Here is a 14,881-nt window from a genome sequence, read left to right on the forward strand (position 1 = left end):
CCCTATGTATTTTAATAGGGCAAAAATTCCAGGAAAACCTGGAAAATCTTAAAAAGTACAAGGATTTGAAAAACCAAAAGTCATAGCATCAATAAGATGAAGGAGCTGAACATTTTAAAAGTTGAATGGTTAAAATAGGTTAAAAATTGTAGAAGGAGTTAAGTGCCGAAAAACGGCGGAAGATAGCATAAGAGGAAAACAAAGGGTTGAATGCTTTACAGCATTCAACCAACTATATTTGGTGTTTAATAAAAAAACTCTTGACAGTGCTAATTTGTACCTCTATGTACAAGTATTGAAAAAATCGAACACTGACCAGAGTTGGAAAGTGTTAGATTTTTTACACTGACAGAGTAAAAAAACAACTCAATCTAAGTGTAAAAGACTCAACGCTTTCAAAGGAGTTATTTTGACACTTTGTGGTGTGGACCCATATAGTCACTTTATAAGTGTCGAAATTGACTCCTGAGGAGTTGAATCAGCCTGGTAGAATTTGCTGTGAAGATGTGATGGATCAAGAACAGACAAAAACCTATGGTTTAAAAATACTCTACCACAAAATTTTTCATCCAAAGCCCTTCTTAAATATTTAGCCTTTCTTCTACCAGTCTATCAGTCTTAAAGGCCTGCTTCTTCAGATTTAACAGGTGCTTCATACTGCTTTTAATCCAAGGCTTATTATTGGGAAAGCAGCATACTTTTTTCAGAGGCACTGCCACATCTGTACAGAAGTGGATGTAATCAGTGACACACACCACAGCCTGATCGATGTCACTGTCACTGTCTCCCACCAGTAAGTCCCAGTCAGTGGATTCAAAACAGTCCCTTAGCATGGCTGCTGTCTCCGGAGTCCACTGCCTAAAGGATCTGATAGCTTTAAGCAGCCTCATCACACATGGCTTATATGATGGTCTGAGCTGAATGAGGTTATGATCAGACCTACCAAGGGGGGGTAGAGCCACTGCAGTGTAGGCAGATCTTAAATTCACATAACACAGGTCCAGAGTGTTTTTGTGTCTAGTTGGACAGTTCACATATTGATGTGAAAACCCCTAAGTGAGAGCTCACATCAACATGATTGAAGTCCCCCGATATTATGATGAGCGCCTCTGGGTGTGCAGACTGAGCCCTCGCCGCCACTTCCTATCGTCACCCATCGTCACACGCTGACGATGGGTACGCCCGCGGACGAATGTAAACAACAATAGCGACTACGTTGGAAAACTCTAGTGGAAGATAGTATGGTCTTATACCGACCACCAAGAGGTCCACATCACGAGTGCAGATCTTGCTTTTGACCGTGATGTTACCGGGATGGCACCACTTTTTGCTGACCAGCACAGAAAGTCCACCGCCCTTCGTTTTTCTGCATAGTTCCACCTCTCTGTCCGCTCTGACGAGTGCGTAGCCGGGGATGCTAACAGCTGAGTCGGGGATCACGTCAGGCAGCCAGCTCTCCGTGAGCAGATATAAACTCACACGGTATGCCTCGTCAGTTCTTATCAAGGTGACCAGCTCCTCACACTTGTTCTGTAGAGAGTTTACATTCCCCATGATAAGGAGTTCGATCGAGCAATCGTAAGGCCTATGGGGCGGCAAGGCAGTGGCTTTAGATTTACTGAATACTGCCTTAAGGTCATGGTAGCAAGGGGGAACTTCAGACAGGTCGATGTCTTTACTAGCGGGATCGGCAGAAACGGCAATGGGAAGAATAGCGGAATGTAAACAGTTAGCCATGCAAAACGTACTCCAATTAGCAATGCGTAGTGACGACCAGTCAATTTGGGGGTTATGGAGTTGCAGCCAGGAAAACCCCAATATAACCAGGTCTGGGGTGATTGTGTGATGAAGAACCTATGATATTCGCAATGGTTGCCGGAAGTAAGGATGAGAATGGGTTTGGTGCGATGTATAATTCTAGAGAGTTGTTGTCCCCCTAACCCAGCAGCATTGTTGGGGGAGTCTAGGGGTTCAACCGGTAGCTGGAGCTGCTTAACAAGGTTTAGGTCGATGAAGCTGTGTTCAGCACCAGAGTCTATGAGCGCACTAGATTCGTGGACTAGACTGAGATGGGAAATCTTGACAGGAACGTAGAGAAAGGTTTTAATGGGTTTAGCTTTTTCAGAATTGTCCCCCCGCTGCCTGTCGTTTAGTGGGGGGTTTCAAAATTCAAACGCAGCGAACAGTGTGACACAACATGACCGGCGTTTCCACAATAAAAACAAAGACCTTCGACTCTGCGTTTTTGTCTTTCTTCTGCGGTTAGCTTGGAGTGACCTACTTGCATGGGTTCATCTTGGGGTGAATCCGATGTGTCAGGACCGGGCGGAGCCGGATTGTGCATTATGGGATGAAGGAGTGGAGTGTCTGATGGAGATTTGCGAGTTACTAGGCTTAGTTCAGTCTGACGTACTCTGAGTCTGATGTCTGACCGGAGAGCTGCAGAAACAAGCTCCTCAAAATTGTTAGCTTCGGGGTGAGTACATAAATGATCTTTGAGTTTTTCATTCAATGACTGATAGAATATCCCCTTGAGAGCGGTGTCGGGCCAGCCAGCCTCTACCGCCAGGATGCGGAAGTCTATGACGTGGTCACTTACCAAACGGTTGCATTGCTTGAGGCTAAGCAACCGTCGGATTGCTTCTTCCTGCTTACGTGGCTGGTCAAATACTAGACGAAACTCCCCGATGAAGCAGTCAAACGGGAGATGAGTGATGGGATGAGCGGCTAAAAATGCTTGGGCCCACTCGAGCGCCTTATTGCGAAGAGCGTTGACAATAAGTGGGATTTTGCTGTGATCGGTGTGATAATACCTAGGTGCTAATTGGAATAGGAGTTGGCACTGAAGTAAAAATCCACTGCAGGCTTTGACGTCTCCATAGAATGGTTCCGGTTGGAGACGGAAGTTTTCTGGTGACAGAACTGTGAGAAGGGCTGGAGCATTTTCGGGTCGATAAGGAGTTGCCGAAGTGTTTCCGGGAGGAAGATGATCCGTAGTAGCTGTGGATTTGGAAACATGATCAGATAAAATATTTAGGGGCTGAGTAATATTGTTACAGCGGTAAAGGTCATATTGCGCAGAAAACATCTGAGTTATGGTATCCGCTTGTTGTTCGAGGAAGAGCCCTTGCTGAGCGATGGAGTGAGGGAGCTCTTCCGGGTCAGCTGGGTCAGGAGTATGGCCAGTTCGTTCTGTCATGATCACGCGAGACTAGACAGACCCAAATGCTAAAACCCGAATGGAGACTCAGGGAAACCGTAGGTAAGTTTAACGGATTTAATTCACTGCCAATGGTGGGATTGTGAGCAAGATGGAAGTCCAGAGTTCAAAAGGCAGAGAGGTTGTGTGGCTGGAGGGTCTTGACGGCAGCAACCGGATGACGGGAACTGAGCAGGATGCGAGGCGAGGAGCATGGAAGAATGACAGCAACCAGGTGAGCACTCGTGGTGAATGTTCCTGAAGGCGGCAGACAGACAAGGAGTTAGCGTGGGTGAAAACAGGCATGAACAAAAACATGAGACGGCCAGACTAAGCACCATAGGAGTACAACGAACTGGCGTAGGATACTGGTCCTGGATCTCCTTAAGAGGCTGCAGGCTGATGAGGAGAGTGGCTCAGCTGGTTGCGTCAGGCAAGGAGTAGCAGGTGGAGGGGGAGGAGTCTGACAGAGGCACCATGACGACCAACTTAAAAAGCAATGGTATCAATATATCAAATTTGAGGCCGTCACATACCTGTATATAAACTGCTTCCAGTCAAAAAGGGATATTTTTGAACGCTGGAATAGAGCCTTGTCGAATCGATTTCACCCTTTTTTATCCTCTATGCATAGCACGCTGACATTTCCTGCAAAGAAAAACTATATAAACCTTATCTGTTTCACCTAAATTCCAAACACATTTACATTTAATAACTGCAGCCATCATGTACTAAAAAAAACAACAAAAAACATACATACCAGGTGTAATGGTCTTTTGTCTTCCATTTTTTCTATGTCATTTTCCTATGATAGATGCTGCATTTCATTTCCCTTCTTAAAAGATGATTTTTTTGCATCTATTTGATCAGTTTTAATGGTTTTCTTTTAGACTTGCCTGCAAAAATGAGCCTCCGTAGTTTGGTAACAAGGGCCATTTTTTTATGTTACAGTTTTTCTCAGTCGCTTTAGTACAATTCTTAGATCAGAATTGAAGTTTGCAAATACGTGTGTGCATTTCTCAAAACAATTTGTACAAACAGCAAAACACTATGGATTTCGTGCAAAAGCCTGTAACTTGCTCAAAATCTTTAGTTCATCTCTCAAATCTAAGTCTTTATGTAATTGAACATGTCAGTGCCATCAGAATGTCAAGTCCTTGTGTCATTGTCTACGAACAAGACAGTCCAATGACTTAGTCATGTTGTCAATATAACTGTGTACTTTAGAGGGAGGTTCTGATGGAAACTATGGCTAAAGTTTGGATGACAATTATTGTAAAATGGAAGTTACACCTTTTTTGTTTGATTCCAAGAGACTGGACAAGATTCACATTTAGACTTTTATTGTTCCTATTGTAATTTGTTGACAGACCATGTCATACCAACATAGAAAAAACCCACTGCAAACAGTAACACAAAGGGAAAAAAAGATAGGACAATATTCTGTCCAACAGTACAGGCAGTGCAGTAGGAATTGATGTGGTCTTCCTACACCTCTTGTCGTTCCTGTATGTTAGGACACAAATTCTCATCCACATCACAGCGAATATCCTCTCTTGCAATGCAGCGAAATATGTTTGTCAGATTATGACAACTTGGTCAACCGTTTTGCAGTTAATGACTTATACGATGAACTAATGATTAGGTGTTTTGAGGAGCAAGACTATTGCACAGTGAACTGTATAATACATTTTGATCAACATGACATAAACAATTGATAATGTAGCAAAGAGCAGAGAATTGTACATAATCATTTGTATGGATGTACAAAAGCAATTGCAACTTGTTCAAAGAAGTGAGAAACTGCTTATATGATGTGCACAAGTGACATCATGATGTGAAGATTGAAGAAATAGTTTTGGGAATTTCATTCTGATCTGAGAATTGTACCAAAGCGACTGAGAAAAACTGTAATAAAAGCTCCTTCCGGAGTTTCATACAACCAGTTTGAATTTATTGCCGCCAGTCTTTTGCCGCCCATGCTCAAATGTCCAATTATTATCGAAAACGTTGATAAAAATAAATGCTACCTGATTTGTTTACTTTTTCTTAGTGCGCAGGCGCAGCTTTTATTCAATTGTTGCTAAACGTAGGAAGAGTCTGCTGCTCGCTATAGCTATCCACCTGCCCGTCCCGCAAGTGTGAAGTCATGATTACCCGCTCTGGAGTTGCCAGGGCTGAGTCACCCGAGCCGAAGAAAAGCATGAAGAGGAAGCAAACAGGCCAGACATGTCTCTCTGGTAAGTTACAAACAAATATTTCAAGGCTTTCTAGTAGCGGTTTTAGGCACGAACAATACGGCAAATTTAACGGGGGCGGCAGCTCAGTGCTTGGAAAAAAATATCTGCGACATTATTGGTTTACTTTTAATTGTTATATATCACTGAGTTTGTAACAGCCTGACACCTGCAAATTGCCATCCCTGCAGCTGCGCGCTCCTGTCTTAGGGAAGGACGTGCATGTGTGAGAAGGAGAAGGGGAGGGGTGGTGGTTGCAGGCAACGAGGAGCACAGCTGCAATTACGCTGTTAATAAAGACTCTATAACAGTTCTTCTGGGGGGACACCTTTTTATTACGGTTCTCCTTCCTCCGAAAAACACAACAATCAAGCAACATACTTGCGCTCTCACCCCCCCTCTCACGCTGCATGCGCTCCTCTCCCTCCTTCGCTGCATTCGCTCCCTCCTCCTCTCGCACACGCACGTGCGGTCCCCAGCATTACACACCCCCACTCCACAACACAGTAAAACAGATGCACTTTCTGAGATCATAAATAAACAATTGATCATTTTTTTATTGATCATTTCTTTTCTTTGAATTGTTTTAATGTTGTTTACCAATATCAAATATAGGGATGGGTATTGTTAAGGTTTTAACGGGGGCGGATAACCGAGACACCGCGACTTCTTCTGCTTCATCAAAAATCCCACACCGTTACAGCTCTAGCTATATCTTGTGTGACACAAACAAAATGCGACTTCTCCAGTACCGATAGCAGAACCGTTGAGGTCAAATCTTACCGATACTGCGGTCTAGAAGGATGTTGCCACAGGGCTCGTTCAATACCGGGGCTCGATACCCATCCCTAATCAAATAGTCTTTTGAATGGTAAACTTTTATTTTTTTCCCTCCCAGATCTGGCTGAAGTGTCAGCTACAACCCAGCTTGTTGCAAAAAAAACAGCAACAAGACATAAAAAAGCTGACAGAAAAAGTTCAGAGGCAGAAGGAGCTCATCAAAGAGCTGTTAGATGAGAAATATTTTCTGAAAGAACAGCTAGGTATGTGCAAGCAACACCTTATTCTACAAGCAGTGTTGTTGTCTTTCCTTGATAAAAGTAATAGATTCAAATTTACACTGTGCTTTTGGGTTCCAACACTTACATTTTTGTTCTGCAGCAAAATATCCTCCACAAGCCTCCACAAGTGACATAATGTTGCATCGCAAACAACAAAAAACTTCCAAAGTTCATTCAAGTTTATCTGCAAGTTCATCAAGCAGTTCTTCCGACTGGAGTGACTCGTCACGCAACGTCTGTCTCTTCGTCTGAGTTTTCATCTTCGGATGAAGAGGAGAAGAAGACGAAAAAGAAGGGAAAAAAGAAGAAAAAAAGAGGCAAGAGTGGAAAGAAGACACAAAACAAAGCCCGCAAACGTGTCAGAAGAGGTTCATGGCTGAGAAATAATTGTTCGGGTGTGTCCCCTAACAGACAGATGGACCATAATATCAGGAACATATATGTTTGACCATTTGAGTCAGCGGGAGTTTGTCAGCATATTGATTAACAGGTTCAGGGAATGCAGAGTTAATGCAGAGACCACATGAGTTGATATATATAGACATGAGTACACAATTCAAAAGCATTGCTTAACCACCATTTCTATGTTTCAGCACGTGTCCCAGATGAGGTGGTGGAGCGTTACTGAAAGGTGCTCATGGCCTACAACAAAGGACGTACATTGTCCACAGCATTTCAAAAAGTGGGAGTCGATAGGAACACAATTTTTTGCAGTGCAGAACTTGCCATTGTAGCCCCACAGAAAATCACAGAGCTGACACAACTTCACAGTCCAAAAAAGAAGCGATTTTAAAGTATTCTAAAGTGACTTTACAAAGGCGTGCATCAACATTATTCATGTTGATTTACAGATTGGAGATACAATTGACACTTTAAAAAAAATGGAAAGTTACTGCCCCTTGGAAAAGGCAGATTCTGAGTTCAAACATTGTAAAAAAGTGTATTGTAAGCTATTTAGTTCTAAATGTTCTAAAAGGCACAATCTGTTATGTGGTTGTGATGTGTTGAAGCATTCTTATATGTTTGTGGCTGTGGTTAATGTTATAAATGTCATTCTTCTGATTCTGTACTTTGTGGTTCTTTGTGGCAAAACATAGCCAACAGTTTAGGAAGCTGCAAAACACTTAAACTGTCTGTGAAGGTTCTCGTCCATCCAGGTGGTGTAGTCTGGAGGTTGAGTTATATCAGCTGGACTTAAAAAAAATGTAAGTCCAACTTGACATGGGTTTACTAATCCCATACAAACAATTTATAAATGGCCTATAAAGATCACCCCCTATTTGGTCACGCTTTAGATTGGAGGGGCTGCAAAACACTCAATAAACTGTTAATAAGAACACTGTTAATATATTTATTAATCCCATACAAGCAATTTATGAATAGCTTGTGAATAGGATTAACAAATGCTAATAAATGTCTTTATAAGCAGCTTAATACCACATTACTCATGCTTGTTAATGTCTTATAAGTAGTTTATTAAGGAATATGTTATTGTATTTATAAACAGCTTTTTTAAACTTGTAAGTCAGTTGTAAGACATTTACAAATGCTAATTAATGTACTTATAAGCATCTTACTAAAACATTTCTAGTGCATGTTAATGTTTTTTATTTGATTTTTTGATTTGAAATGGTTTATTTCAAGCAATAAAATAGGAATAATACACAAAAACAATACAATCATCAGTTATACATTCATACAATAACTAATCAAACTTAAATATTGCTTGAAAGGGAGTGGAAAGAAGCGAAATTATATAATCCCACCCCTGTTCTACCATAACAATTTTATTACATGATTTATCATTATCCGGTTCATTACTTTTATCAGACAGACTAAAGAATCTATCAATAAAGCACATGACAAAGATGAATTACTTAAATTATTTTGTAAAAAATAACTTTTAGAAATCAACATGGCAATGAAGTATCCAAAATATATGCAGATTATGGTACTTATAAAAGTCATTGATATGATTAAAAAATAATACTATATCAGTATAACAGACATAACACTGTTTCAGAAATTTTCATAGCAAAATTTGATCAAGTATCAAAATTTTATAATATTTGCAAAATTATGTTACATTAGGAAAAATTCATGAATCAACTTATCATTTTTTTTCTGGGCAAGTGAAGTCAATCAATTTGACAATTTTCAATGATTGATTAATCCTTTATTTTATTATTTTTTTGTATTTTTATTTATCTTTTTTTTTCTTTTTTTTATGATAAAGTAATGCTATGAAGTAAAATTTTGTAAATAGTTTACTAAGGACTTGTTAATGTCTTATACAGAGTCTATTAAGGGCTCTTATTATAAAGCGTTACCCAAAGGAGGGCTCTGAGGGCGGCAGTGCTGCGTAGAGGTGGGCAGCGATGGCAGAGGTGGTGCGTAGAGGCGAGCAGCGGGTGCGGCAAGCGCTTGCGGCCCATACAACGCCACTTACAGCTATAATTTTACATTATTATTACATTCTATCACATATAGGTGGTTTGTAAACACAAAAACTCTGAAAACAAACTCCATTCTCATGAGAGGCTTGGGGTGGGAATACTTTTGGTAGTTGTACTGAAGTTTATTTTTCACAGGGTAAAAAAGTGAATTGTAATGAATGGTATAGCTTTGCAGCTGAACAGTGTGTGCACCCACTGACACTGTGAAAATAAATCGACTTTATGATCGAACTACTTAGGCTATGTTCACACTGCAGGGCTTAATGCTCTATTCAGATTTTTTGAAAAAATCCGACTTTTTTGCAAATGCACATTTTTTGCAAATGCACATTTTTTTCAAATGCACATTTCCAATTAAATCTGAGCTTTTGTGATCTCCTGAAATGACCCAGAAGTGACCTGCATGCGTAGAAGAGTCCTCAATGGTGAACGACGTCACTCGTTGTTTGTGGAAGTGGCTAACGTTAACAATGGATGTCAACAACACTGTTGTCAACAGCGGAGCTCTTTTTGCATTATTACATTTATTTTCACAAAGGAGCCAGCACAATTGCAATCTTCTCATTTTAAGAAGGCATTGGAGCCAGGATCGTCTGTATCCACTGTTGTGGAATAGGGATGTGAATGTGCTGGAGCCGTGCGTGTGTGTGTTGAGAGAGGAGAGAGCGCGTGGAGCTCCGGAGGGAGTGGGGGGTACAAGCATTCATGTGGTGTTTTACGAAAGAAGGAGAATGGTGATAAAAGAAGGTTTACCCCAGAATAAATGCTATTGACTCTTTATTAACCCGCCCTGGAGAATCTGAGGGGAAAAAAAAGTAATCGCGGGAAAGGTTCAACACCACGCTCGGCCATTTTGCTGAAAATGTTTTCAAAATCCGCCGATAAGAGTCCTTAAGTTTGGCCTGAATAGAGCTGTCACCCCAAATAGTAATCAAATCGGTGACCTAGCTTCCCTTCCACTGACTGGTCTCAGCAGCATCATCCACCATGGTTGATGTTTATGTTCTCGTTCCCACCTACTTCAACGCAGAATGATGACGTTTGTAGCGTATCGATGACGTACGGTTCGGATACATGTGGCCTGGCCGTTCAGACGGCGGTCGCATTTCAAAAGATCGGATACGTTTCGGAGTCAGGACCACATACCCAAGTGGCCTGGGTCACATTTGAAAAGATCAGATCTGTGTCGTTCAGACTGTCATGAAAAGATCAGATACAGGCATAGGGGCAAAAAAAAAATCGGAATTGGGTCGTTTCGGCCTGCAGTGTGAACGTAGCCTTAGTGACAGACAATGGAAGGATAAAGAAGCAATAAAAGTCATCTGTGCTACTGATTATTAGTGCTCTCTTGCTGTACATCCAATACTGTTCATCTACTTAAAGCTCTGTTCTATGGGAGATTAGGAAGAAAGATTCTAAATTCAAATTCCATTCCATTCTAAACTAAGAAAAATTAGGTTGTTAACTGAGTTTGCCAGAGCCTGGTTTTGTGGCATGAACCAAATAATCTGAGATTTTTAGTTTACATTAAAAAAAAGCTGCTTTAGTGAGTTTTATGCTGCTTAATTCTAAATCACCATAGGTTGTGTCAAAATTAATCCATTACTTAGTTCATCGATAGTGCATCGATAAATAATACTAACGGATTAGATTTATCTGTGCTTTTCCAGACACTCAAAGCGCTGACAATGTGTTTATTATTCATTCACGCCTTGTTTATACTTGGTGATGACAGAGGCGTGGCTGCCAGTTCGCGCCTACTGTCCCTTTGAACATCACTGGAATATTCATTCACACACCAGTGAACCACACTGGAGGCAGGTAGGGTGAAGTGTCTTGCCCAAGGACACAGCAGCAGTTGACAGGGGGGGAACGAGGTTTGAACCACTGACCCTTCGATCATTGGACGACCTGCTCAACTGCCTGAGACACTGCCGCCCCACATTGGCGAATATAGACCATAATACATTGAGTTTGAACGATTTTTCGTGTGGAAAAATGTTATTTTAAATTTGTTTTTATAAAGTATTAAAATTTTCAGTATTGGAACACAGTGGTGTCATAAATTGTCTTCTTAACCCTTGTGCTACCCTAGCACTTTAACATTGAGAGCTGGGTCATCTAGACCCACTAGACAGTGCTCTGAACCTTTTGTCTTCAATGATTTGTGATCTTTACTGGTGTCCATGGATTACATGAAATCTTTCCACCTTTATCCACCTTTGTCATGGTAGGGAGAACACGTCAATGGAAGGGGGGGGGGGTCATCTAAGATAGCACAAGGGTTATATTGTTCACATTTATTAGATATCTGCTTCAGGAAATTCGTGACGTCTCATTTGTTTTTTAAAAGAGAGAGAAAAAAAGTAGTGAGCATGGTGTCCAAATTGCCTTTAAAATCAAGGGCATTAGATAGTCTTGCACAACTGTATATATTATTTTTAGTAATTCGGGGGCATGGAGGGAATTTGGACATCTCCTTAGTCATGCCTTTGAACAGTTATCATACATGTAAAGCTTTCTTTTGATATCTCATCGCACAGATTTAAGTTTTTTCCCCATTAAACTCTAAGAAGCTGACTGAGACCAGGAAATGTCTTCATTACTGCTCAAATAGTTTATTCACATCTGTTTTTTAGCTTGGCTTGCTCCTCATCACCCGCTGAGCTCCCTGTTTAGTAGCTGCTCGAAGATTCATAATTGGTGCAGTTGAAACTCAGATTGAATTTGTTTTGATTTGCAGTCAGTTCAGTTCTCTGGCCTCTCTGAGGTAAAATGTCATCTTAATATACAGTCCCTGTCAAGCCTTTCCTTTGGAATTCTGGGAAGAGCATTGTAGCACGATGCATTCCTGCAGTCAGTCTCCCTGAGCATGGGAAGCTGTCATTCCTCCAGTAATTACATTAAGCACAGAATTTCCCAGAATAATAACCAGAATGGAGAGGAATGTGCAGGGGTCCCAGGGCAGCCACCACGGCATTGTCAATGCTTCTGAATAATCTGTTTGTTTTTGATTGTTTTCTGTAAACCAAAACTATTCTCAGGAAAGATTAGGAATAGTCGCAGCAGGCTGTGGGACCTCTGCTGCTTTGAATGCAGATGTTTATTGGATCAACCAAACACGATATAAAGTTTCAGGGAACAGAGGAAGACACGTCACCAGGAAAGAAGTAGAGTGCACAGCAGAGCTCCTCATAACAACAGCTCCTGCAATACTTTTTCTTTTAAAACAAAGGAGTAAAGGAGAAAAATTGCTTTAATTATCTGCAGTACATTTTTAATTACCTTGAGTTTGCAGTTTAATGATTTTTGTATATATATTCAAGATTTAATTCCCTTAAAGTTGGAAAGATTTTTACTGAATTAAAGGAATTTTATATTTGATATAAAATATAGAGTTAACTTTTACAGCACTTTCTTCAACACTATTTGTTTTCAGTTAATTTATGGGGTAAGAGAACTAGCAAAAAGAAGCATATGCATAGAAACAAAATTTTGCACAAATAAATAATTTGCGCACAAATTAAAAACAATATGAATACAGCATTCAGTTTTATATTTGACATGTCTGTTTTGAATATGATTTGTCTATGTTTTAAATGGGACTCTTGCTTGTCTATAATGCCATATTTCCATGGTTTACAAAGTATCAAAAATACATCAAGGGGTCACAGGCATATAGATTGAGTCCCGAAACATCGATTTAACTGAATGAGCACGTGCACAGAGGCTCATTCATTAAACAAAAAAAGAATGACACTTTTTAAAATGTTATGGATCTACTGCCAGGCAAATTATTTTAGTACCATAGCTCTGTTGAAAAGATTGATTATTGATTATAACAGCCATGTTCTGCCGCATTTTTTTTTTTGCCAAGAGAGAGCAGCTGATTGAATAAACATGCACCAGACCCGGAAATTTTGGGAAAAAAGAGCAGCAGATATCCCTGCTACTAGGTGTAAAAAGAAGTCCAGATTCGTCAAAAAAAAAAAAAAAGAGAGATGATAATAAGAGAAAATGAAACAACCAACCCAGCAAGGCCAAGTTGGCCCCATTTACTGTAGTTTAAAAGTGGGCAGAAAATGTGGGTCCTGAATGAGTTTGTCTGCAGGTTCTGTAGTGGCCCCATCTGTGTTTGCCCACACAGGCTTAAGTGGGCACTAAGTGGGCTGCTACACCAGCCAGCCGCCTGGTGGACAGCGTAGTGAGATTCCCGTCCCAGGGGCTGAGCTAGGTAGGCCGTGTTGGCTGGGAAAATAAGTAAAACCTGAGCTGAGGGATCCCAGCTTCCCAACTGCCACCACTCTCCTGTCTGCGGGAGGTCAGCAGGGGAGGGGGGGAGCCTGCTTCGCCAGCCAGTATAATTCCCAGGACAGGTGGGGCGCCTGGACATGTCCAGGTGTACCCTGCCTTCGCCCAACAGTAGCCAGGACAGGTTCCGGCAGCACCGTGATCCCGAAAGGGAGATTTGGGGTTAGGACAATGGATGGAAAATACTAAAATCAAGAAAGCTGACTCAGACCTAAAGTAGGCTAACTGGTAGCTGACCGTATTGATTGTTAAAAAAGAAAGAAATTTCAAAAGAAAGTTAAAAGAAAGGGTTTTCTTATCCTGCAGTCATTTTTTTAAATCTCTTTTTAGTGCAGCAACGGTCGACTGCCAGTTAGCCTACTTTAGCCCAGAGTTAACTTATCTGTTTTTGCTTTGGTATCCTCTTAATATCAACCAATTTTGACATACATCCACCCTTTTAACACCTAATTAGTTAAGTGGCATGTCTGCTACCTTTCTGGGCTGTTGTTCACCACTTCTGTATTTCTAATGCACATTTTTAAAAAGGACTAAATGAGTAACAAAGTGGCACCAATGTTGTCACACAGTTGGCGAGACATAAGCAATTGAAGTAATGACGATAGAAAGACTAAAACAGTAAAACGCATGCGTCAGCTGCAGCTCCATCGGTGTGTGTGCGGTGTAGACTGGGCACAGGTGAGGCACAAGCTGCCTTTGCCTACCCTGCCGCTTTCTCACATTCAAACAGGAAATTAGTAAATTAGCTTCTTTTTTTACCAAAGAAATGGTGAACAATAAATGTTGTTTACTTGTTTGTTTGTATACATATTTAATTTACACTTAAATGAATTGCAATTATCTTGCAAGAAATACTAGGAATCTGGAAAACTTCACCTGCACTGTTCAGTAACCAGGTATTTTCTGGGTACATGAGAACCACAATAAAATCAGGACTGTTTGTGGTTATTGAATGTTGATGTAAAATAATAGGGGATTTTATTTTTTGAAGCGGTGTTTAACATTTATTAATATTATTATTTTGGCAAAAACAGTGTCTAAAGCAGGAACTGATCCAGTTTAAGAAAAGATAAAGTGATTTGGTTGAAGAGTTTGGTAACCAGAATTAGGCAGCATTCCATTTATAAACCCAGAAAGCAACAAAGGCAAAATAGACTAAAATTGTGGTCAAATTTAACACAAAGAGTCCAAATAGTGATATTTTGAGACAAATATTCCATCAATAATAATTAAATTGAAGAATGATTCCCTGAAGGTTTTGGAAACAAATATAAGCTGCATTGTCAGCGGGTGTCACAGGGAAGAAATTAAAGCTCATCTAGAATATAACATCTCTCAGAAATGTTTATAACTTAAGTGGTTTGTTAAATTACCTGTTTCCATAGACAGAGAATATTGTGTTTTTGCATCATAAAACTAAGAACATATGCTATGCTTCTGGATACTTATCAAAACTTATTGCGCACACAATAAATTTGATTGTAGTACAGAACCTGGTGGGACACTATTACAAAATCTACATTGTTCTGGGATACATCAATATTAAAACCAAGAAATCTGTCACATAAATACAAATGAACTATAACTATTGAAAATTTGGTGTTACTTTTTTTTCTT

Source organism: Oryzias latipes, chromosome 17, assembly GCF_053564925.1.
Source record: "Oryzias latipes strain Hd-rR chromosome 17, Olatipes_Hd-rR_3.1".
Lineage (NCBI taxonomy): Eukaryota > Metazoa > Chordata > Actinopteri > Beloniformes > Adrianichthyidae > Oryzias > Oryzias latipes.